The 25,266-nt window shown below is 38.6% G+C and overlaps 1 protein-coding gene across 10 annotated transcripts in view; it reads right to left on the bottom strand.

The window, feature by feature from the left end:
* BTRC (beta-transducin repeat containing E3 ubiquitin protein ligase) overlaps positions 1-25,266 on the bottom strand; it is a 180,861-nt gene that overhangs the window by 155,174 nt on the left and 421 nt on the right. The window contains exon 1 of one of the 10 annotated variants that reach the window (XM_032312222.1): positions 25,040-25,162. The exons of 5 other annotated variants lie outside the window; for them this stretch is intronic. The gene's annotated coding sequence lies outside the window, so the exon portion shown is untranslated. Of the gene's footprint in view, positions 1-22,866; positions 23,171-24,979; positions 25,163-25,266 lie in introns of those variants that run through there. 4 more of the 10 variants (XM_032312221.1, XM_032312230.1, XM_032312220.1 and 1 more) reach the window with 4 other exon arrangements.

The raw sequence follows: 25,266 nt of genomic DNA, 5'->3' as shown, positions 1-25,266 counted from the left end.
GAAATGTATGTAGAGATCACCTAAGAAATGAAAGCCCAAACAGACCACTACAGACATCTAATTCAGTCAAAACTAAAGGATCAGTGTCTCATTAAGTGAAATCAAGAAAACTCAACAAATATAAATGCCGCAGTAAGTTTTTAAAAAGCCTTTAGCCATTTTCATTATAACAAGGTCAATTCAGGATTAGCCAGGTTAATGAGATCCTATTCAATGATAGCAGCAGCCAATTATAGCCAATAGAAGCCAATTCCCACAATTTTCCCAACATTTATCAAAATTAACTAATACAGGGTGCCTGGGTGGCTCAGTTCGTTAAATGTATGCCTTTGGCTTAGGTCATGATCCCAGGATCCTTGGATTGAGTTCCACATCGGGCTCCCTGCTCAGCATGGAGTCCGCTTCTCCCTCTGCCCCTCCCCCTAACTGTGTTCTCTCTCTCTCTTGCAAATAAAATCTTTTTTAAAAAAGTAACTAATATGGGGCACCTGGGTGGCTCAGTGGGTTAAATTCTCTGCCTTTGTCCCAGGTCATGATCCCAGGGTCCTCTGCTCAGCAGGGAGCCTGCTTCTCTTCCCCTCTCTCTGTGTCTGCCTCTCTGCCTACTTGTGATCTCTGTATGTCAAATAAATAAATAAAATCTTTTTTTAAAAAAATTAACTAATACAAATAACATATTCAACATTTGTCCTCCTGAAACCAATATGTAGACTAACTAGAATCTATATATTTTTTAAAGATTTTATTTATTTATTTGACAGACAGAGATCACAAGTAGGCAGAGAAGCAGGCAGAGAGAGAGGAGGAAGCAGGCTCTCGGAGCAGAGAGCCCGATGCGGGGCTCGATCCCAGGACCCTGGGACCACAACCCAAGCCAAAGGCAGAGGCTTAGCCCACTGAGCCACCCAGGCACCCCGACTAACTAGAATTTAAATAGAAACTTGAAACAAAGAAATTAACTAATACAAACTTCAACTAATTCCACACTACTCTCAAGTCTACCAGAAAAACACAACAAACAGAAAAGAGCCCAATCTATCACGAGCAAATGCTGGCTTGATTGGCCTATACATGCCACCATGGTACTCAACCTGAGGCTGCACAACCAGCAGCAGCATCTGAAAACTAGAAATGCACATTTTCAGGCCCTAAAGGCCTACTGAATAGAAAATACAAACCTTCCAGGAAATTCTGATGCAGTTTTTACTACCATAGCCCTTAAAAACTAAACCCAATTCTTTTTACAGTTTTAGACTTTTCCATTAAAGATAAGAATTATAAAACATGTAACTTGCAAATTGGAATGTAAAATGTACATTTTAATTAGTCTAAAATCAAAAACAAAAATAAAGTAAAAATGACAAAGTCTACACAATATCTTCCCCAAAAATGAAACAGTCACCATTTCAGTCACGCATAAAGAAAAAATGATTTGGAACAGCATAAAATTAAATGGCCTAGGGGCGCCTGTGGGTGGCTCAGTGGGTTAAAGCCTCTGCCTTCGGCTCAGGTCATGATCTCAGGGTCCTGGGATCGAGCCCCACAGTGGGCTCTCTGCTCAGCAGGGAGCCTGCTTCCTCCTCTCTTTCTGCCTGCCTCTCTGCCTACTTGTGATCTCTGTCAAATAAATAGATAAAATCTTTAAAAATAAATAAATAAGTAAATAATAAATGGCCTAATTTTACAACTACCACAGAATCATCATCACTAATGGATGCTAAACTATTGGGAGAAACAATGCTGGGAAATCAGGATATCTACAGTTTCTAAATTTCACTCCACAACACACTTATTAATTACACATATACCTTAACAAAGAAAAATTTGGTAAATACAACCTTAATAAAATGATCAAACTTAGTTTCACCAATAAAAGAATAAACTGACATGATGAACCTTCTCATGGAATGCACTGAGAAAGAAATCACAACATGTATTCCTACCAAAAAATTTTTTTAACCTGAATCTAATCATGAAGAAATAATCAGACAAATTCAAATGAGAGACCTTCTGTAAAACTAGCCTGGACTCTTCAAAAATGTCAATAACATGAAAAAAAAATTAGGGAACTGTTGTAAATTAAAGGAAACTAAAGAGACATAACTATATATAACATGATTGAATACCACAAAAAAAAAGAGAAAGTTTAGAAGCAGCAGCTATGAAGGACATTACTGCGGCAAGTAGGGAAATATGAATATGAACCATATATTTAATAATAAAATGTTATCACTGTTAAATTTCCTGAGTGAGATCTTGCACTATGGTTATGAAAGACGGTGCTCTTATACTTAGGAAATACATATGGAAGATGAAATATCAAAATGTTTGCAACTCTCAAATGATATAATAAAAAAGTATACTATATAGAGAGAAAAAACGCAATATGGCAAAATGTTAACAACTGGCCAATCCAGGTGAAGAGTATATGAGTGATGATTATGCTTTTCTCACTATTTTTCTATAGATTTGAAAAAAGATTGATATCATCCTTATCCCTCTTCAAAACCATATTCCTCCAACAGTATGATCTTAAGGAAGTAACTTAACCTCTCTATGCCTCAGTTTCCACATTTGTAAATCAGGGATAATAACAATACATACCTAATAAGGTGAGAAGATCAAATGAGTTAATGTATGTCAAGTACCTAGAATCCGGCATGATATGTACTAGACTTCAAGTGTCTGCTGCCATTATTATTATTACTGCTGTTACTTTATTTTATGACTACTACTACAACCAACACCCAAGGTCAGAGCGATAAAGAATCATAGCTTCACAGTTCTTTAGAATTTCCAAATATTTTCTCTACTTCTAGTTTAAGCTAGTCTTCACCACAGATCTTTGAAGTAGGGAGAGTATTATTATCTCTGCTTTCCAAATAAGGAAAATGAGACTCAGAGAGTTTGGCGACTTCCCCAATGTGTTTACGACTTCTAGAAAGTAGTGTGAGATGGGAACCAGGTCTTGTTTCCAAAATTTACATCTAAACTGATTACAATGTATTTCAAAGAAAACACACTAAAAAAAACAGGTAGAACTCCTGTACTGTCAGTTATAGACAAAAGAAGTTATCACTAGTCCATTTAGCAAAACAGATGTCACTTTGCAGAGCTTTGATATTTTTCTTAAATACCCTTGAAAACAAGGATCAAAAAATATGAACTCTTATAAAAAGGGATTTATTGTATTTTTATAGCTTATTACATACCTTGTAACAATCATTTTGTTAAATGTGAATGTCAGTTTTATTTTCGGTCCCTTTTTTCCTGGCTATTTACAAGCTTTGTAAGAATCGTTCCTTAATTAAGTCTAAACATAGTTTTATATAAATGGATTCCTGGAAATAAAACGTTCAGACTTAAGAAATGATTGTTACAGAGACTGTAACAGGCCGTAAAAAAAGAATGCCACTTTAAACAAAGATTTCTCATTTTAATTAAAAAGATAATCATCAGAACATTCCTACACTTAACAGAACCATTTAAAGAAGCTTCTTTGAAAAAAAAAATATGTAGCATCTTATGCAGCCTTCCATGTATAATTTATAACATATTTAAAATCAAAGTCTCAGTTGATCCTGTAAGTATGAATCCTTATATACTATCTATGCCTACACTTGAATGATACATTGGAACAGAAACAGGTCCAAATAAAATAAACAACATTCCCAATTCTTTTTCTAATGAACACTTTCAAAAATTATGAGTATTTTTCCCATAAATATTGGTAAAATACATTTAAGAACACTTAAGAAAGATTTTTTTAACTTGGACCCCGGCTAACAATCTGAGGGTTTCAGAAGGGAGGAGGACAGGGGACGGGGTAACAGGGTGATGGGTATTGAGGAAGGCATGTGCTGTGATAACACTGGGTGTTATATGTAACCAATGAATCACTGAACACTACATCAAAAACTAATGATGTACTACTATAAAGTGGCTAACTGAACATAATAAAAAAAAAGAAACACTTTCTGGGGCGCGTGGGTGGCTCAGTGGGTTAAAGCCTCTGTCTTCAGCTCAGATCGTGATCCCAGGGTCCTGGAATCAAGCCCCTCATCCAGTTCTCTGCTCAGCGGGGAGCCCCTTCCCCCTCTCCCTGCCTGCTGCTCTGCCTACTTGTGATCTCTGTCTGCCAAATAAATAAATAAAATCTTTTTAAAAAAAAAGAAAAGAAACACTTTCTAACATGATCACAACTGAACATAACAAGGATCATATAGTTTATTGATGCAGTCAGTATATGTAGCTAAAGGTGTTGGGTAAAGGATATTCAGAACACTACCATATAGTGTTCTGACACATACCTGCATACAAAGTTTCTATTCTCAAACTTTAATAAAAAGTGAAGCAATCATCTGATTTTCAAAAGGCCAAACCTGGATATCACTGGAGGCTGTAAAAAACCTTTACAAATATGACTGGGACGCCTGGGTGGCTCAGTTGGTTGGATGACTGCCTTCGGCTCAGGTCATGATCCTGGAGTCCCGGGATCGAGTCCCGCATCGGACTCCCAGCTCCATGGGGAGTCTGCTTCTCTCTCTGACCTTCTCCTCGTTCATGCTCTCTCTCACTGTCTCCCTCTCAAGTAAATAAATAAAATCTTTAAAAAATATATGATTTGATAAGCAGGATTCTTTTCGATTAATTCATCTGGGTAACTGTCATTCTTGGGACGCCTGGGTGGCTCAGTTGGTTGGGCATCCCACTCTTAATGTGAGCTCCTGTCATGATCTCAGGGTCATGAGAATAAGCCCCACAGCGGGCTCTGTGCTCAGGAGGAAGTCTACTTGAGATTCTCTCTCTCCCTCTGCTCCTCCTCCAGTGGGCGCATACATGCACACACACACACACACACACACACACACACACACACAGTCTCTCTCTCACTCTCAAATAAATATATAAATAAATAGGGGTGCCTGGGTGGCTCAATCAGTTAAGAGTCCAACTCTTAATTTCGGCTCAGGTCATGACCTCAGAGTCATGACACAGCCTCTGGCGGGCTCCCCACTGGGCATAGAACCTGCTTAAGATTCTCCCTCTCGGGGCGCCTGGGTGGCTCAGTGGGTTAAGCCGCTGCCTTCGGCTCAGGTCATGATCTCGGGGTCCTGGGATCGAGTCCCGCATCGGGCTCTCTGCTCGGCAGGGAGCCTGCTTCCTCCTCTCTCTCTCTGCCTGCCTCTCTGCCTACTTGTGATCTCTCTCTGTCAAAAAAAAAAAAAAAAAAGATTCTCCCTCTCTCTCTCCCCCTTTCCCCATCCTCTCTCTCTCAAAATAAATAAATATATATTTTTAAAATTGTCCATTCTTAACACAAATCTCACAAAAAATTGTAAACCTAGGCAAGAGTGCAAGAGAGAATGAAGTAGATCTTATAAGCTGTCATTATAATTAACTGCAATTTGAAAAACAGATGCATCAATGTTCTTCTACTTAAGTCACCTTTTCTAAATTACACTGGAGTCACTACTTGACAGTCTATTTCTGCAGCAATGTATTACTGGAAACTGCTTCAAAGTAGACTCTATTTTCCCAGGAAAACAAGTTTATAATCAGGAAGCTAGTTCCTAACTGAGGACTTGGTAACAAAGAAAGGACTTACATGCCTAACAACATCAAAACAAACAGCCAATAACTAAACTTCTACAGTCATTAAAAATAAGGAAATAATATTCCAGCTTCATGAAACAGAGTAACATACCAATGATCAGGAAGCATTTGTCCAAAATATATAAAAAACAAAACAACCTCTAACTCTTCCATACTTATTCATTAAACAAATTTGACCTCAAGCTAATAACCAACTAAAGTAAACACTAAACATTTAATTAGCAATCATTTCGTCTGCTTCTTATAATAGAGACTGCTGCTTGGGATGATTTATGAAAAAGGGAGAGGGTCAATTATTATTACTCAAGGAACTATCCTCCTTTCCTTTATTTAAATTATTTCCCTGAATACGCAAGTTACTCAAAATCATAGCACTGACCTATGCTACTAGTTTAAGGAGATGGGTGAATGTTGATCATGATGACCACAAGTTTAAAAAAAAGTTATAGGTTGACCAGATATTTTTATTTTTCATTTGCTTATCTCTTTAGCTTAATAAAACCCACCACGCGTTCTATATAAGACCAAAGGCCACCAGAAAAAAATGCTCTCATTCTCACTGTCACAGGGCTTACTTGAGACTTTATAGATAGGTTTCAGGGTACCCTACACTTATTTAAGAACCATGAACATTTAACAACACAAACCCCTTTTTAAAATATTCATAGAACATCTTCCATAGAACACTAAATTTAAGGCATATTCTAATGGTCATTCCTCTGATTCTTCTGATGAGGACTGTATTTTGTGTTTGATTCCCAACAGATAAAATCATCAAGAAGAACTGGGGCATACATTAGGGAAATGCAAATTAAAACCACAATAATATATTACTATATACCTATCTAAATGGCTAACATAAAAAACAGTGAGCAACCAGAACTTTCATACATTGCTTGTGCCAATGCAAAATGGTATAGCCAGATGCAGTAGGGTAGGGGGATTAAGAGGTACAATCTTCTAGTTATAAAATAAAAAAGGCACAGAGATGTATGTATAGCATAGGGAATACAGTCACTGTAGAACAGCTTTGTATTGTGACAGACTGCAATTAGACTTATTGTGCTGACCACATTGTAATTTATTAAATAACAAACCACTATGTTGTATACCTGAAACTAATATAAAATTTTATGTCAATCATTCTTCAATTTAAAAAAATGATACAGTCATGCTTGGAAATAGTTTGGCAGTTTCTTATAAAGTTAAACATATGCTTACCATATGACCGAGCAATTCCCCTCCTGGGTATTTACCCCACAGAAAAAAAATTTACATTCACACAAAACCTATACATAGCAGCCCTATTTAGAGTCACCAAAAACCAAACACAACCCACATGTCCTTCAACAGGTGAATGGATAAACAAAATATGGTACAATCCATACAATGGAATACTATTAAGCAATAAAAAGGAATGGGATAGTGATATATGCAACAGCTTGGACGAATCTATCTCAAGAGCATTGTGAAAGAAGCCAAAAGCAAAAGATTATATATTGTATGATACCATTTGTGACATTCTCAAAAAGATAAAACCAAAATAAGGAAAAATAAATCAGTTCCTAGAAATTAGAGATGGGGTGGGGGAAATACAGTATAAGGGAGTTTGGGGAGGGGTAATGACTGTTCTGTATCCTGACCGTGGTGGTTGTTACATAAATCTATACAGTATTAAAATTCTGAGACCTATACACTAAAAAAAAACCCAATTTTACTGGATGTTAATAAAAAATTTTTTGAACTTGCACATAGCAGGTATGAATAAATATATGCTTAAAAAGTAAAATGGAATAGCGGCAGAATGCCTATTCAATAAAACTTGAAAGTCTATGTGAATTATTCTGTGTTAGATTTTTGTTGTAAAAGTACCACCACCATCATATCCTTATGGCCTAGAAAGAACCATCACATTTACCTCATTTAGTTATATTAAATTATGTCTTCCTCTATTTTCTTAAATTATTTATTTATTTATTTGACCCAGAGAGAGAGAGATCACAAGTAAGCAGAGAGGCAGGCACAGAGAGAAGAGGAATCAGGCTCCCTGTCGAGCAGAGAGCCTGACACAGGGCTTGACCCCAGGACCCCAAGATCATGACCCGAGCTGAAGGCAGAGGCTTAAACCACTGAGTCACCCAGGCGCCCAGTCTTAGATGCTGTGGGGGATGGTAATGACCATCCAAGGCATGGAGATAAAAAGACCTTTTCAGAGAAAATTTCTAACTATCAAGACCGCCTGTGGCTATGTGGCTGTCACTTGAGGTCAGGCTGAAGCCCTTGCTCAAAAGACCTCCAATGTATGTAATTATACCAGAGAGTACACTCTCCTCATAAATCTCCCTCCCATTTAGTTATGCCTTGTTCCTCTGAGCAACACTTGAGTGATTCCTCAAAACTTGCTCCTTGACATTAATTCTACTTAAGAACTCTATACATCTGGTGTGGGGAACCTAGGTGGCTCAGTTGGTTAAGCATCTGACTCTTGATTTCAGCTTAGATTACCATCTCAGGGTAGTGAAATCGAGCCCTGCATCAGGCTTGCTGCTCAGCTGGGAGTTTGCTGGAGATTCTGTCTCTCCCTTTCCTTCTGCCCCTCCTCCAACTTCTGTGCCCACACTCTCTGGATTTCTAAAATAAATAAACCCTTAAAAACAAAAAAACAACCAGTGAGGTAGTCTGCTGTCATTTATTTTCAAATATGTGATAGGGTCATAAAACATTAACAATTATAATTAAAATATTAACAATTACCATATTAACAATTAACAAGTAACATCAGAACTATCCACAACATTTTCATTTCACAGGATGGAATACAAGTTGTACTATGATGTAATTTTAACATATATGTCCATATTTTGGGATTCTGCTATTGTTCTACCAGACACACCGCTTATAAATGGCATATCTTGCTTATTTTTCTGCCCCCACAGCTCACCAATTTCTCCAGCTGCAAACAGCCCCAGAAGTAAATTATTTTTAGAAACCTACTACTGGGGCGCCTGGGTGGCTCAGTGGGCTAAAGCCTCTGCCTTCAGCTCAAGTCATGATTCCAGGATCCTGGGATCAAGCCCCACATTGGGCTCTCTGCTCAGCAGGGCGCCTGCTTCTCCCCCCCACCCCCCCGCCGCCTGCCTCTCTGCCTACTTGTGATCTACGTCTGTCAACGTCTGTCAAATAAATAAAATCTTAAAAAAGAAAAAAAGAAACCTACTACTATTCCATTAGAATTCTAAGAGATTCCAAGCCTCTGCCATGACGTTTGTATCATCCTGCCTTCACTCTTTTCCCCCAGCTTTACTGAGATATAACTGGCATATAAAACTGTGCAAATGTAAGGTTTACAATATGTTGCTTTGGTACACATATATTGTATTACAAAATGATTAGCCCCTGCCTTCACTCCTGATTTCAGTTAGCTCAGTTCCTTCCTGCTATGTTCCCCACATATAAGGCTTCACCTTTTACTTTGGTTCTAGCCACAATATTCCCTCACTCCCTCTTCGTTGGTACACCGGCCAGGACGCAGTGGACTAGACATTTTGTTAAACCTAATCTGAGAAATATCTGCATCAGAAACTCTGAGATGCTTGTTAAACACGCAGATTCTTGAGACCTACCAAATTAACTGCAGGGAGAAGAGCTGAGAATCTGTACTGTATTTTAACATTCTCTCCAAATAAATTAAAGATTATACTTATTTGTCAGAGAGAGAGAGCGCATGCACGTGCAACAGTGAGCATAAGCAGGGAGCAAGGCAGGCAGAGGGAGAAGCAGGCTTCCTGCTGAGCAAGGAGCCCAGTGTGAGGCTTGATCCCAGGACTCTGGGATCCTGACCTGAGCTGAAGGCAGCTGCTTAACAGACTGAGCAACCAAGGCACCCCCCTCCAAATAATTCTTATGCATAGTAAGGCATAGGACAATTACAGTGGGCACTAATGAATAAATGAACTAATTAATTAATTCTTCAGTTCCTTGCTGGGTATTGCAGTTTGACTTCTGATCCCAGACTTTATAATCAGGGTCCTTTCTACCTGTTTTCAGTACTTACTCATGCTGTCTGCCTATCTGGATGTCCACAGAATATCTGTTCCCAGATTCCTTGTTATTATTCTCCCCCAGAAAGAATATCCTGCCCTTGCTAAACTTCTGAGTCCACAAATCTGGTCAAGTTGCCAATAGATGCCATATTCCATCTGCCTAGCTAAATTTCCTCTCCTTAACTTCAAGGCACATCCAAGCGCTTAGCCTACCTCAGCTAGCATGAAAGGCCTCTGTAGCTTTGTGCTTCCTTATCTGGCTTATCCCGATAAAACAATGTCCCCAGTATGAGACAGTGATCATGAAATTACTCAAACACCAAACACAATGTTTAGAAGAATCCTGATCTTTCTATCACATAGGAAGTGGAGTGGAGTGGTCCAGATAACTTCAATTTGGCCCACCTACTATGTGGATAAATCTTTCTTTTTTTTTTTTTTTAAGATTTTATTTATTTATTTATTTATTTGAGAGAGAGAGAGAGAGAGAGAGAGAGTGAGCCTGAGAGGGGGAAGGTCAGAGGGAGAAGCAGAACTCCCTGCTAAGCAGGGAGCCTGATATGGGACTGGATCCCAGGACCACAGGGTCATGACCTGCAGTCACTTAACTGACCGAAGGCAGTCACTTAACCAAATGAGCCATCCAGGAACCCAAATCTTTCTCTTTTAACCTGTTATTATGGGTACTCACACAGAAAAGTATGGAATAATATACAACAAATTCCTATCACTCAGCTTTTCACCTCCCAAATTCCAAGGCAAATTCCTTAATAGTGTATCATTATGCCCATTTTTATCTACTTGAACATATCTTAAATTTAGTCTCCTTGTTAAAATTAGGGACTATTCCAACATCTTTACCCACCAAATACTCACTTCCCTATACTACAACAACCTTCCCTCTAGCTAATTGCCACAAATCATGCCTGATACCTTTTTTACTCTTCTCTTTCTTTATTTCTCCTACTCTACTCCAAACAAACCTTATTCACTCTATTTTGAGAATATTCCTTAAATATATTTCCTTCTTTCCATACTTACTGCCCTAGCTCAAGCCCACATGGATTCTTGCCCGGACTATTATACTGCCTTTAAATGGTCACTTTGCCTCTGTCTATTCCGTCCTCCCTAGTCCAATCTACACTAAGGGGAACCTTAGAGTGGTCTTTAATCTTTATTGCTACTGCCCTCAGTGGGAATCAGATTCAGATGTAAATTAGAGACCTTTCACAAAAGAGTACTTGCAAGCATTTATATCTTGAATGGGGGCCAGGGACCTCAGACAGAAAACCTCTGAACAATGAACAACAAATAGAAAATTAAATTTCAGGGCACCTGGGTGGCTCAGTGGGTTAAGCCGCTGCCTTCAGCTCAGGTCGTGATCTCAGAGTCCTGGGATCAAGTCCCGCATCGGGCTCTCTGCTCAGCAGGGAGCCTGCTTCCCTCTCTCTCTCTCTGCCTGCCTCTCTGTCTACTTGCGATCTCTCTCTGTCAAATAAATAAATAAAATCTTTAAAAAAAAAAAAAAGAAAATTAAATTTCAAAAATAGCATCTAAAATAAAACCCCAGCATCTAAAAACACCAAATAACCAGGAATTAATCTAACAAAAAACGTACAAAGACCTCTACACAGAGAAATTAAAGACTCAAATAAATGGAAAGATATACCATTTTCATGGATTGTAGAACTCAGTAGTGTTACAATCTCAATTCTACCCAAACTTATATAGAAATGCAATGCAATGTCAATAAAAACCATAGCAGCATGTTTCATGGACATTAACAAGCAGATTCTAATATATATGGAAATGCAAAGGGCCAAGAACAGCCAATGCAATCCTGAGGGGGATGGGTAGCTGAAGGGCATATACTATCAAATATTAAGAACTAGTATGCAAATATATTTTGAAAGTATGATATTAGCACAAGAATAAACAAAACAATGAAACAGAACAGGGTCCTAGAAACAGGCCCACACACACATATAGACAGATAGTATGAATTCCTGAATTCATACATGACAAAAGTGACCCTGCAATGTGACAAAGAATAATCTTTTTTTTTTTTTTTTTTTTTTTAAAGATTTTATTCATTCATTTGACAGACAGAGATCACAAATAGGCAGAGAGGCAGGCTGAAAGAGAGAGAGGAAGAAGCAGGCTCCCCGCCGAGCAGAGAGCCCGATGCAGGACTCGATCCCAGGACCCTGGGATCATGACCCGAGCCGAAGGCAGTGGCTTAACCCACTGAGCCACCCAGGCGCCCCAAGAATAATCTTTTCAATAAATGATCAACTGGACTTAAAAAACAAAAACTGAATTCTGTCCTCTACCTCACACCAAATGTTAACTAATTAATTCCAGATAAACTATAGATCCCAGGTCAAACAATAAAGCTTGTCAGGGTCTTGAGATATCTGTAGACTTGTAGTAATAGCATTATTCACAACTGCCAAAAGGTAGAAGGATCCCAAGTGTCTGGCAAGATATTAATGGACAAACAAAATGTGATGTTTAAATATGGTAGAATATTATTCAGCCTCAAAAAGGAAGGAAATTCTGACACATTACAACATGGATGAACCTTGAGAACATTGTGCTAAGAAAAATAAGCCATTCACAAAAAGACAAATACTGTATGATCCCACTTATAAGGTATCTAGAGTAGCCATATTCATAGAAACAAAGTAGAATGGTGGTTATCAGGGGCTCAGGGGAGAGGGAAACAAAGTTGTTGTTCAACAGGTATGGAGTTTGAGCTTTTCAAGATAAAAAATGTGTCTTCAGTTTAGCTAGGGCCAAGCAAAACAGGGTCTACACAAGATGGGGTGGTAGAATCAGCAGTGATCTGATCCTGCAGGTCAGAGCCCTAGCAGGATAAAAAAAAAAAAAAAATCCATATGGGAATATGGCAGCCTTGGCAGTCCTGCACAGAGTGTTAGGGTCCAAATGGACTGAGAAGAGCAACCTAGTGCAAGGCATCAGATCCTTAGGTGAGAAAGATGTTCAAACAGAGAGCAGGGGCAGCAGCCTGATAGTGGATTTTGGAGCCTGGGTAAGGTGAGGATGGCATCTATGTGGTAGATGTCAGAAACAGCAGTAATAGTAAAGACTGGTCACATACAAGGAAGCTGATTAATAAAATATGTTGAGGATGATGAGAACCAAGTTACTGTCAGAAAAGGGAGTTATAATTACAGAAAGGAAATTACTGAATGAACCCTTGGTGTGAGACTAGAACTGGAGATATCAGTGTGAACTCACAGTTTTATATAAATATATAGATAAAATTATAATAGTGATATAATGCATGTGTGCATGTTTACACGTACATATATTCCCTACCTCTGTCCAGTGAGAGAACCTGAGAGCAGTGACACCCCAACAGCAATAAGCACACCAAACACCCAGATCTTAGCTTCTAAATATCATTCTCTACTGAGAATGGTTCAGTGGGTTAAGCTTCTGCCTTTGGCTCACTTGGGTCATGATCTCAGGGTCCTGGGATTGAGTCCTGCACTGGACTCTCTGCTCAGCAGGGAGCCTGCTTCACCCTCTCTCCGCCTGCCTCTCTGCCTACTTGTGATCTCTGTGTGTCAAATAAATAAATAAACTCTTTAAAAAACTTTTTTTAAATGTTTAAAAAAAGATGAAGCAGCTTCAAAGTACTTTTCAAGGGGTGCCTGGGTGGCTCAGTGGGTTAAAGCCTCTGCCTTCGGCTCAGGTCATGATCCCAGGGTCCTGGGATCGAGCCCTGCATCGGGCTCTCCGCTCAGTGGGGAGCCTGCTTCCTCCTCTCTCTGCCTGCCTCTCTGCCTACTTGGGATCTCTGTGTGTCAAATAAATAAATAAAATCTTTAAAATTAAAAAAAAAAGAGAAAGAAAGTACTGACCAAAGAGGGAACAATTTAAGCATCAAAATAAATGACAGTATTGGATTATAGCCCATCAAATAAAACAGGAATTCATAAGCCCATTCTATTATTACAGATTGAAAGTCTGATGGAGAATAGGATAGTTACCTGGTTTCAAAGAACCTTTCCATAAAATATTTATTACAAAAATAACATATTTTAAAAGAATAAACTGGCAGATACCACCTTAATCAAGTAAACAAAACTGTAAGACAAATAAAAAATCACGTGTCACCTAATAGGAGGCAAGGAGTAAAACTACAGCACCACTTCTGTGGTACTTCTGCCAAAAATACATAACCTGGATCCAATCATGAGGAAGAATCAGATAAACCCAAACTGAGGGACCATTCTACAAAATGGCCTATAATGCTCAAAAGTGCCATAGTCACAAGAGTCAAAGAAAAACTAATGAACTGTTCTACCCTGAAGGAGACTAAAGAGACATGACAACTAAATTCAATGCATGACTCTGGGTTAGATCCTTTTGCTACAAAGAACATTACTGGAACAACTGGCAAAATCTAAATGGGGTCTGGGGTTAGATATGTTATTGTACTGTATGTCAATTTCTGAATTTTGAAGGTTGTATTATTGTTATGTAGAATGTGGTCTATTTGTAGAAAATACACACTGAAGCATTTGGTGATGTGACAAAATACTCAAATGATTCAGGAAAAAATATCATTTGTGTTTTACCTGGAACTCTTCCGTATTTCTGAGATTAATTCAGAGTAAAATGTTAAGAGAAAGAGAAAGGACTGCACTGGTGGTTACCAAACACTAAAAATAAAGATACTGATATTGTGTGTGTGTGTGTGTGTGTGTGTGTGTGTGTGTGTGTGTGTGTGTTTATCAATATACACACTCCAATTAGGTGTAACTATTTTCTCTTGAGAAAGATTATTAGTTTTCCATGGCTACTGTAACAAATTAACAAATATTTAGTGGCTTAAAAGAACATAAATTATTATTTTCTAGTTCTGTAGTTCAGAAGTCTGAAATTGTTCTCACTGAGACAAAAATCAAGGTTGTTGGTGGGACTGCGTTCTATTTTGGAGGCTCTAGCGTGTCCTTTCGAGCTTCTAGAGGATTCTCACATTCCTTAGCTCATATCTCTTCTCCCATTTTCAAAGACACCAACAGTGGACTGAGCTCTCACATGGCATCACTCTGACCTGTTCTGCCTTCCTCTTACACCTTGAGGGTCTCTTGTGATTAACACTGGGCCCAACACAAATAATCCAGGAAAAACTCTCTATTTTAAAGTGAGCTGATTAGCAACCTTGATTCCATCTGCTACCTTAATTCCCCATGTAATATAACAAATTCACTGGTACTTGGGATTGGTGGGGCAGAAGGTGCTTGCTTACTCTCCCTATCCCAAAGAGTTTCTTTTATTCTGAGATTATATCCTTGCTACTTTTGTGGCATTAGAGAGCTCTTTTACAAAATGATGGCATCAATTGCAATCATTCTTTTAAAACTATTTGTATATAGAGGGAAAAAACCTTGTTAATCCTGTGAATACTATATAAGTAGTACAAAACCTTGTGACATTTTTTACTGATTTCTCAAATGAAATTCTGAAACAAAACATTTCTGTTCCTACAAAGACACCGTATCCTTGATGAAAGATTTGTATTTTTCAGAATATAAGGAACAAATCAATTTATTTTAAAAAGGCAGAGAATCCAATTTAAAAAAGTGACCAAGGCTTAAATTGACACCTCACAATAGAGTACATTTAAAGAGCTAATACAGGTCATGATCTCAGTCAGGGTTGTAAAATAAGAGGCCCACGTCCGGCTGTGGAGTCTGCTTAGGATTCTCTTTCCCTCTTCCTCCCTCCACTCCACCTCATCCCACTCTCAAATAAATAAATAGCCAATAAACCCAAAAAGGTGCTTGATTACAATGGTCACTAAGGAAATGCAAATTAAAGCAGCAAGACAGTACGATTCATCTACTAGTCTGGCTAAACTGAAAAAGGCAGACAGTATCAAGTGAGTGTTAAAAGAACATGCAGCAACTGAAGCTCCCACATGCTGCTGCAGGAAGTGTAAAATGGGAAAGTGATTATTCATAACAGCACAATTCACAGTAGCCAAAAACTGGAAATAACCCAAATGTCCATCAACAACAGAGCGGCTAGGGGCGCCTGGGTGGCTCAGTGGGTTAAAGCCTTTGTCTTCAGCTCAGATCATGATCCCAGGGTCCTGGGATCGAGCCCCGCATCTGGCTCTCTGCTCAGCAGGGAGCCTACTTCCCTTCTTCTCTCTCTGCCTGCCTCTCTACCTACTTGTGATCTCTCTCTGTCAAATAAATAAATAAAACCTCAAAAAAATAAAAACAATAGAATGGCTAAAAATATTAAATATATTCACACATTGGAATACTACATAGCAACGAGAATGAACATAACTACACCCAAAAAACAACCTGAATGTATCATCCCACAAACAATGTAGAACAAAAGAAGCCAGACACTGAAGTATGTATGCTGGAATGATTCCATATACGAGGCTAAATACAAATAAAACTAACCTACAGATATTAGATAATGTTTACACAGAAATGATCACTAGGTGAAATTTTAATGAGCTATATACTTAGACTTGTACACCTTTTTGTATAATTGCTTCTCTAAAAGGCTTACATAGATAGATATATCCACAAAGTACACCAGAATATTATTTTTCCATACAAACTGGATTCAGTCCAAACTCCCCAGTCCTCACTCTTTCTTTTCTTTCTTGTCTGTTATGCCCCCTTATGTTCATGTTGTACCTGTCTACTCAACCCATGCCTGCCGATCTCTTGATCTTCTGACCTCTACCCAAACTACTCCCTCTTCCTGAAAGTGCCCACCTCAAAAACAAGTCTATCAAAACCTATCTATTCTACAAAATCCAGTATGAAACTTTCTTCTTCCACAAAGTGTCCAAAGATCTCTCCAGTTAAAACTAATTTCCCTTCTGTTAACTTCTACAGCACTTCTGCCTCTATGCTGGCACTTACTGGTATGACTTAAAAAATACTATAAATTCCTATCTTCTCAATAGATTGTGAAGTTCTAGAAGAGACAGTTTTATTTAATTTTGTATCTTCATCACCTCCTGCTCCCATAATCACCCCTCCACATATAACACAATGTTTTGCAACTCAGTTTATGTTCACATTTTTATCAAATCACGTTACATGCCAATTATCATGGCCTCATTTTCAGCTGTCAACCCAGTGATTATGCCAAGTAATATTTAAAAGGAAAATGCAGTGCTCCAGCACAATCTAGAACATACAGTCCTAAATTTCCAATGAAAACCTTGGATACATATAGGAGTTTAATGGTATAAGTTATCAATTAACATATTATACATGGCAATTTATAATTTTAAATGAGCTGAGGGGCAGGTGGGTGGCTCAGTTGGTTAAGCAACTGCCTTTGGCTCGGGTCATGATCCTGGGGTCCTGGGATCGAGTCCTGCACCAGCTCACTGCTCAGTGGGGAGCCTGCTTCTCCCTCTCCCTCTGCTGCTCCCCCTGCTTGTACTCTCTCTCTATCAAATAAATAAATAAAATCTTTTTAAAAAATAAATAACTAAAATAAAATAAACTCAGAAGGGTAAGAAAAGAGAACCTATTCAAGTAGGTAAGACTAACAATTGCCCATTTTCCAGTTAAGAAAATGAGCTTGGGGGCGCCTGGGTGGCACAGTGGGTTAAGCCTCTGCCTTCAGCTCAGGTCATGATCTCGGGGTCCTGGGATCAAGCCCCATATCGGGCTTTCTGCTCAGCAAGAAGCCTGCTTTCCCTTCTCTATCTGCCTGCTTCTCTGCCTACCTCTGATCTCTCTCTGTGTTAAATAAATAAATAAATTTTTTTTTTTTTTAAAAAGAAGAAAAAGAAGATGAGCTTGGCTACACTGCAATCCATGATCAAACGAAGATCTTCATTTGGGGTACTTATTTTATAAATATATGCACTCAGTATACTAAATTTAAATTTTTCTGACTAAAAACAATACATACTCACTGTAGAAAATCTAGAAAACTTAAAAGAATTCAAAGAAAAGAAAAATCACCCTAAGTAATGTTATTGTGTTTACTAGCACATTTTCAAATGCCGTTAAATATTTTGAAATATTACCCATAATCTAACAAATAACCACATTAATAGATTAATGTTGATGTGTTAGTTCCTGAGTACAAGGATTTGTGCATCTGTGTTCCAAAAGTATTATCCGTGTGCTATATAATTCCTGGATGTCTGTTTCTGTGACTTTTCAGTGAAAGCCTGACTGTCCCACACATCTGAAAATATCAGTACCATACCTTTGCAGCCTCAAATTTAGGTGCAGAGAAGGGATTTAAGAGCTCTACAACTACCAAGGGAGTTGTTAGAGCATTATGTATGACCTTGATTCAAATTCTGTTATAGTTCAAATTCTGTTACAAATGTCATTGGAATGACATCAACTTTATCCTTCCCAAGGACAGAAGAATAGCTTGTAATATTGATGAACTTTTCAGGGCATCACTGTGGATTAATGTCAAGAATCTAATTGTTTCTTTACAGCTTTTTAAAAATTTTTACATAACATGATGCAAGGCTACCTGCTATATTAAATAGTGATTTTAAAAGTATCCAACCCAAGGGTGTTGTTCAGTAATCAAAGTCAGAAACACTAGTCAGGACAGCACAACAATGAGCAGAATGAAAGCACAACAGCTGCCACAGTAAGCATTTCATTGTTCTATAAATCAAGTATACTAGACTATATTATAGACAATTGTTACTGTAGTACATTATTATACAAATTACTCCCTCCCCACATGCCTTCTACAGGCAGAGTATACTTTCCTGTCCTTTGACTCTGGGCTTGCCCATGTGACTTGCTTTGGTTAATGGAATACTGACAGGTGTGACAGGACCAATGACTGAAAGGTACGTGAATAACTGGACTTGCTCCCTTGTGCCTTTGCTGTATAGTTGTAACAGCTTTGCCTGATTAAGCCACCATTCCTTTAGTCTGAGTTCCAGAATATCATATGTAACAGTGAACAGCCAAGTCCAGAGTCACCCAACTAAGTCCAGTCTATACCATCCAAAATGCAGCAAATCCACATATTCATGAGAATTAATGTTTATCATTGTATGCCACAATACTGTGTGGGTTTTATTACCTAGCAACAGCTGACTAATACAATGACACTCTGACAACTATAAAGACTTACTCCATTTCCTCAATAATTCAAATGATTAGAAAATCTACATGTAAGTCTGGACAAGTAACTCTTCTACTCCAGCCACCATGTGACTTGCAAAGAAATATGCCATCATAGTCCATTGTTTCTCTGCTCTTCAAGGATTAAATATAATGTAAGTCAGGGTACTGGGTCAGACTGCATGGGTTTGATGTCAGACTCCTTATTCCTGACTTTGTACAAATTACTTATTCTCTCTGGAATCAATATCCTTGTCTGAAAATGGGAGTAACAATAGTACTGAATCTACTATTGGAAGGATTAGATAAAATAATACATGTAAAGGATTTTTTTTTAAAGATTTTATTTATTTATTTGACAGAGAGAGATTACAAGTAGGCAGAGAGGCAGGTAGAGAGAGAGAGGAGGAAGCAGGCTCCCTGCTGAGCAGAGAGCCCGATGCGGACTCGATCCCAGGACCCTGAGATCATGACCTGAGCCGAAGGCAGCAGCTTAACCCACTGAGCCACCCAGGCGCCCAATACATGTAAAGGATTTAGGGGCAAAAAAAAAAAAAAAAAAAAGGATTTAGGGGCACCAGGCTGACTCAGTCACAAGAACATGCATCACCTTATCTCAGGGGTCATGAGTTTGAGGCCCACACTGAATGTAGAGATTAAAAAAGGAAAGAAACTTAAAAAAAAAAAAAAAGAATTCAGAATAGCACATAGTAAACACTAAATAAATAGGAGCTGTTATCTACTCATGGTAACTATATTTTAAAAAACAAAAATAAAAAAAACACAACTCTCCCACTTCTACGGTGGTTAGCCCATTATTGACAGAGCCAGGTCTGGTAAGATCACAAGCTAAGAAGGGAAGTAAATCCTGAAGGGAGAGCCAAATCTCAGGAAGGACCAAGACCTTAGAAGGAAATTTCAACTCAGAAGGTTCATCTTAGGCAGGAAGAAATTGTCTCAGGGTTCTGTGGCTTTTGCTCCCTTACTTCCCATTCCCACCCTGGCCATATATGAAGGCAATCCAAGAACTATGATGGTCGTGATCTGGAAAACAAATCACAGTCTTAAGTCAACATTACTCTCCGTATTTAATCCACTTGTTATCTCTGAGCCTTCTCTGTAAAATGTTCTACCTCTGTCTCAATCAGGCTTTGGGAAAGTAAGGGGAATTATCTAGAGAGTCCTAAAGTACAAGGTGAATCTTGTGGAATACTAATACTAATACAAAATAGTAAGATCCAGTGAAACTTTTCCATATTTTTCCCCCCTCCTCTATTTCCAATTTACAGATGCTGGTGAAACAATCAGTTTTCTTTATAGTGAACAACTTGTTAAACATTAGTAAATATTTTCTGCTTCATCCTCTATGAATGTTATTCACACTTACAAAGCACTTTCTGTGCTATATTAAAATACTGCTAGAAAATAGATAGGATTTGGGGTGCCTAGGTGGCTCAGTCAGTTAAGTGTCTGCCTTCAGCTCAGGTTATGATCTGGGATTCTGGGATCCAGCCACCCCCCACCCCCAGTCAAGCTCCAGGCTCAGTCAGACTCCAGGCTCAGCAGGGAGCCAGTTTTCCTGACTCCCTCTGCCCCTCCCCCCATCACTCAAGAGCGCGCTCTCAAATAAATAAAATCTTCCAAAAAAAAAAGATATAATTTTAAAATACTTCAATAGCACAAAGATTTTTTTTCTTTCTTCATGCTCTTTTTTACTATAATGCCATTTACCATAAAATAATTTTCTCTATACATGATCAAGATCTTACATATTGTCCCATCTCCCTTTGGCAAGGGAAAAAAATTCACATCTGCTTCCTTTCTTTCAGGATTTAAACACTACACAAATAATATAGAATAATAAGTGGTTTCTTTTGAAATTTCACTTTCTAATTTAGCAATAAAAAAATTTCTGACAATCATTCAAAGCAGAATTTTCTCTTCATCTAATAATTCACTTCAAATAATATGTACATCTATTACAAAAATAAATTTCAAAAATTAGCACAAAGAATTATCACTAATTCATAATTTCATACCTTAATACCTATATAAGAATATCCAGAAAAGAAACTGAAGGCTAATTTAAATTGAGAACAGGTAAGAGATACACAGAAACTCCGACAACTTAAACCAAGAGCTAGTTTCAAATGTTCACCCAACCAGCCGGTAATCAATCTCACTGACTCAAAGAAAGTGAAAAATCTGAATATTTATTTTAAAATGCAATTTCTCATTTTTAGATACACACATTTCTCAAGCAAGTAAGAAAAGTTACTGAAGCATATTAATTCACCCAGTATTATTTCTGCAGTGACAGTATTAAGGCAAGTCATGCAGGAGATCACCTTAAGAAGTAAGCCTCAAAAGAGAGATGCTTCGGGACGCCTGGGTGGCTCAGTTGGTTAAGCAGCTGCCTTCCGCTCAGGTCATGATCCCAGCGTCCTGGGATCGAGTCCCACATCGGGCTCCTTGCTCTGCAGGGAGCCTGCTTCTCCCTCTGACTCTGCCTTCCACTCTGTCTGCCTGTGCTTGCTCTCGCTCACTCTCTCTGACAAATAAATAAAGTCTTTAAAAAAAAAAAAAAAAAAAGAGAGATGCTTCCAAAGTAAACCCAATGTTGTTATTCACAAATTTGGCTAATCCCATTTGTACTTTTGGCATGAACACCCAACTACAATAGCATCCCTGGTAGCCAGTCTCAAAAGGGCATGGCCTCCAGCAATTTCCCTCTCTGTTTGTGCGTGTCCTTCCTCTTGCCTACAGGTAGAGATTTTTTTCCCCTCCCTCTGACTCTGGGCTGGCCTCAACGGTCTTACGCCAACAGTGACATTCTCAGACTTCCAATCCAAGGATGCAAGAGAACTGGCTGAATGTCTTCTACTTCCTGTCTCTTAGAATGCTCCTTCTCAGAATCCAGCCACTCAGCTTAAGTGAATCCAAAGGCCATGTGGAGAATTGGGGGGGTGGGGGGGGGTCTCATAAAGGAGGAATGAAGGCCATTAGGACTAACTGAACTCTTAGCCAGTGGTCTGCTACATGAGTAGAGCCATTTTAAACATTCCAGCTATGTATACCAGCACCCCAGCCAACACCATCAGTCAACCACAAATTTGAGAGAAATAATAAACTGTTTAAACTACTAAATTGTACGGTGGTCTGCTACACTGCAAGTCACCTTTTATACTGTCTCATTTTTTTTTTTTATACTGTCTCATTTATCTATCAATTCTATAAAAAAGTATTTTATATGCCCTAAAATTATTTCATCCAAGTTTCAAATGTTTCCCCAGATCCAATATTCTGTGATTTTTTTATCCTGTTTGTTTTAAAAAATAAACTTCTAATTCATCCTTCTTTCTATCCCCCAAATGTGTTTTTTTAATATCTGCTTATAAAATGGTGCCCACATTCCCTCAATCATTTTCATTTCTCTTCTCAGATCTTCTTCCAGTTTCTCTTTATCTTTTCTGAATTATAATTTTGTTGACCAAGGAAATATTAGTTAAGAAAGGGGCTTGAGGACCTGCTAAAGCTAAATGAGATATTAGCATACAGTTACTTAATGTGAACTACTGCTCTAATATCATTTGTTTCTAGAAGTTAAACATTCTGCCTATTTCTCATAAGTATCCAAGGGTAAACTTTAAATCTAGACTATATGTGAACTATGGTCAACTATGAATTAACAGTTTTAGTAATAAGATTTTATTGTAAAATTCCTAATCAAAGCACCACATGAATGTTATAATAAGCAAAATTCATGAAAGACAGTATCTATTCCATATTCACATTTGAAATAAATTTTACATTTTCTTAAACCATGGAAATCAGGGCATCTATACAAAAACTGCCATTCATAATTTGAAACTGGGGAAAGGGATAAGGCCAAAACAAAGCCAAATACTATACAAAAATCCCAATTTGATTAAAAGGATCATTCCTCCCTGTGTACTGTGCACTAATTACTTGGTACAAGTCCAAATAAAATACCTTCCTATCTCAAAACTGAGTAAAGACATATGCTATAGCAGGGTAAATGGGGCCAATGTCAAGTTGTAACTTACTCAGATTCATAATAAGACTGTTAACTGAGCTGAAAAATATGAAATCTCTAACTCTCCATTCTCTGCTTCAGTTATTAAGGTGTCCTTCTTGGTGACCCTCTTCTAGTTGGTCTTTTTCTCAAGCAGTAGCCAAAATAACAAGAAAGGTCAAAAATCAAAATTACTAAAATCAAAGAAAAAATTGTTTTCTTCCTATAGAAAGTGACTCAACATTTAATAATGTGTAGTGCCCTAAAAGCTGCAAATTACTACATGGCCATCTCCAGGTCACTTTAACTCAATCAGGAGACCATTATGAAACATTAACTCACTGGTACAAAGTGGAGATCAAGTAGTTGAGAATGTTCCTAGGCTGAAGTCTAATGGGGAGTAAAGAAGATGATCTCATAATGCCTCTTTATGATCTATAAATCACATTATTCCATAAATTTGACACAAGTATCAAGATTAGGACTTAGTCAACCTCTAAGTAAAAAAACAAAAATAAGCAGCTGCTAATTTTCTGACTTAAATCGAGAAGCTGTCATACAAGTTATTTAGCATAGAGATTATTCCATGTAAAATAATGTAAAATATCAAGCAACTTCTTCTTACTCCTAAAGTCCAAAAAAATTTAATATTTTAGAATTTCAACACTGGCAGAAACTCAAGAAACTTCTTCAAATCTAATGGGATTTTGTTAATGATACATTCAAACTTAAGATGTCTTTGAAAGCACGATACAAAATAAATGAAGTTTTAGTAAATATGACCAGTCTCTGAACATATTCTTTTAAGTGGGGCAGTTTAAAGCAAAATTTCAATTAGAATAATGCCCATGTTTATTTAGATTTGTTTTGGCAAAGCAATTTTGTCAAGCAAAAACAAAATAACAACTATCAAAGAAATGAGATTTGGAGTGCCAGGTTACAATTACTTCTGAAAAAGTAAAACTCCACTGCAAATAATATCAATATCCCTAAAGCCACCTGTTAAAATAGCAGTCTAGGCATTCCATCATTCTTTAGCTGTAACCACAAAGTCTGGTTTTACACCTAGGATATACAAGAAGCATCAGATTAAAAGCATCAAATATCAGCCTACACAAATTTGCCAAACAAGCTAGCAAAAGAAAAGCAGATACAAAGTTAAAGAACTAGGCTCCGGGCGCCTGGGTGGCTCAGTGGGTTAAGCCGCTGCCTTCGGCTCGGGTCATGATCTCAAGGTCCTGGGATCGAGTCCCACATCGGGCTCTCTGCTCAGCAGGGAGCCTGCTTCCTCCTCTCTCTGCCTGCCTCTCTGCCTACTTGTGATCTCTCTCTGTCAAAAAAATAAATAAAATCATTAAAAAAAAAAAAAAAAAAAAAAAAAAAAAGAACTAGGCTCCAAAGGATTTAAATACACCCAACAAATTCCAATCCAAGTTCATACTGCGGCTTCAACCTAAAACTGGTAAGTTACCACCAATTCTGACATTTCCTATTCCCCACTACTTAGATCTCCCCTTATCTCCTGAATTTCCCCACGGATCTTATCACTTCTTAGGAGTCTTGCAATGGTAATCTCCATGGCCTTTCCTTTCTAAGAAAGTGATAGCACCAAGCCCCCATATTTTATTTTCTTTACTATTTAGCACTATCTTTTGTTTTACCCTATGAGGTATTTTTTCCCCAAGCTCCTGTACCATGTTTTCCTGACAGATCAACCTCTTGGTTTTTATCACCTCACTTCGTCCTCACTACAATATTTACCCTCTCTTTTCAAAGCAGAGTATGTATCCCTTTTCTGACATTTGTAATTCTGGCTTACCGTCAACACCCCCTTCCTTCTCTAGAGACTATCACCATAGTCCTAGGTCTCCTTAACCTCCTAAGTAAGGTCTCTACCTTTTCCAGAGTTTGTCAACATTAGTTCGGCCAAACTGGGATTGTACCCTGAAGGCAAAGGCTATCTCCTCTCCTCCCCACCCCACCCCCCCCATTCTACAAAACTACAAGTCTCCCACCTGCCCAGCGTTTCTCTCCCCCACCCTTAGATCCCATCTGCATCCCGCCTAGCCCGTCACCCCCCCCGCCCCCACCCTATACCTCTCCTTCCACTATCCTGCGCTCCCCTTCCCCACTCCTGAACGCACCTCCTCTACTGGGCCTTACCCGTAACCCTGACACCGAGAAGGCCCTGCCAGCAACCTCACCGCGTCTCTCCTCTCGGCTTCCTCGGCTCTTCAGTAACTGTCCCCACGCCCCGGCTTTCCCTCCAGGGCTCCGCGCGCCGCCCAGAGCCCCCTCCCCGATAAAGCTCCCGCTGTCACTTGGCCTCTCATCCACAAGATGGCGGAGCTGTTGCCCCCACCCCCGAGTCCTCTCCGCAACCCCCTCCCTCCTCCCTAGAGCTCCCGTCCCGTCCCTTCAGCTGCCCCTG

Source organism: Mustela erminea, chromosome 14 (assembly GCF_009829155.1).
Source record: "Mustela erminea isolate mMusErm1 chromosome 14, mMusErm1.Pri, whole genome shotgun sequence".
NCBI classification, from domain to species: domain Eukaryota; kingdom Metazoa; phylum Chordata; class Mammalia; order Carnivora; family Mustelidae; genus Mustela; species Mustela erminea.
The sequence above is the reverse complement of the archived record's forward strand: the minus strand, read 5'-3'. Positions and strand labels throughout refer to the sequence as shown.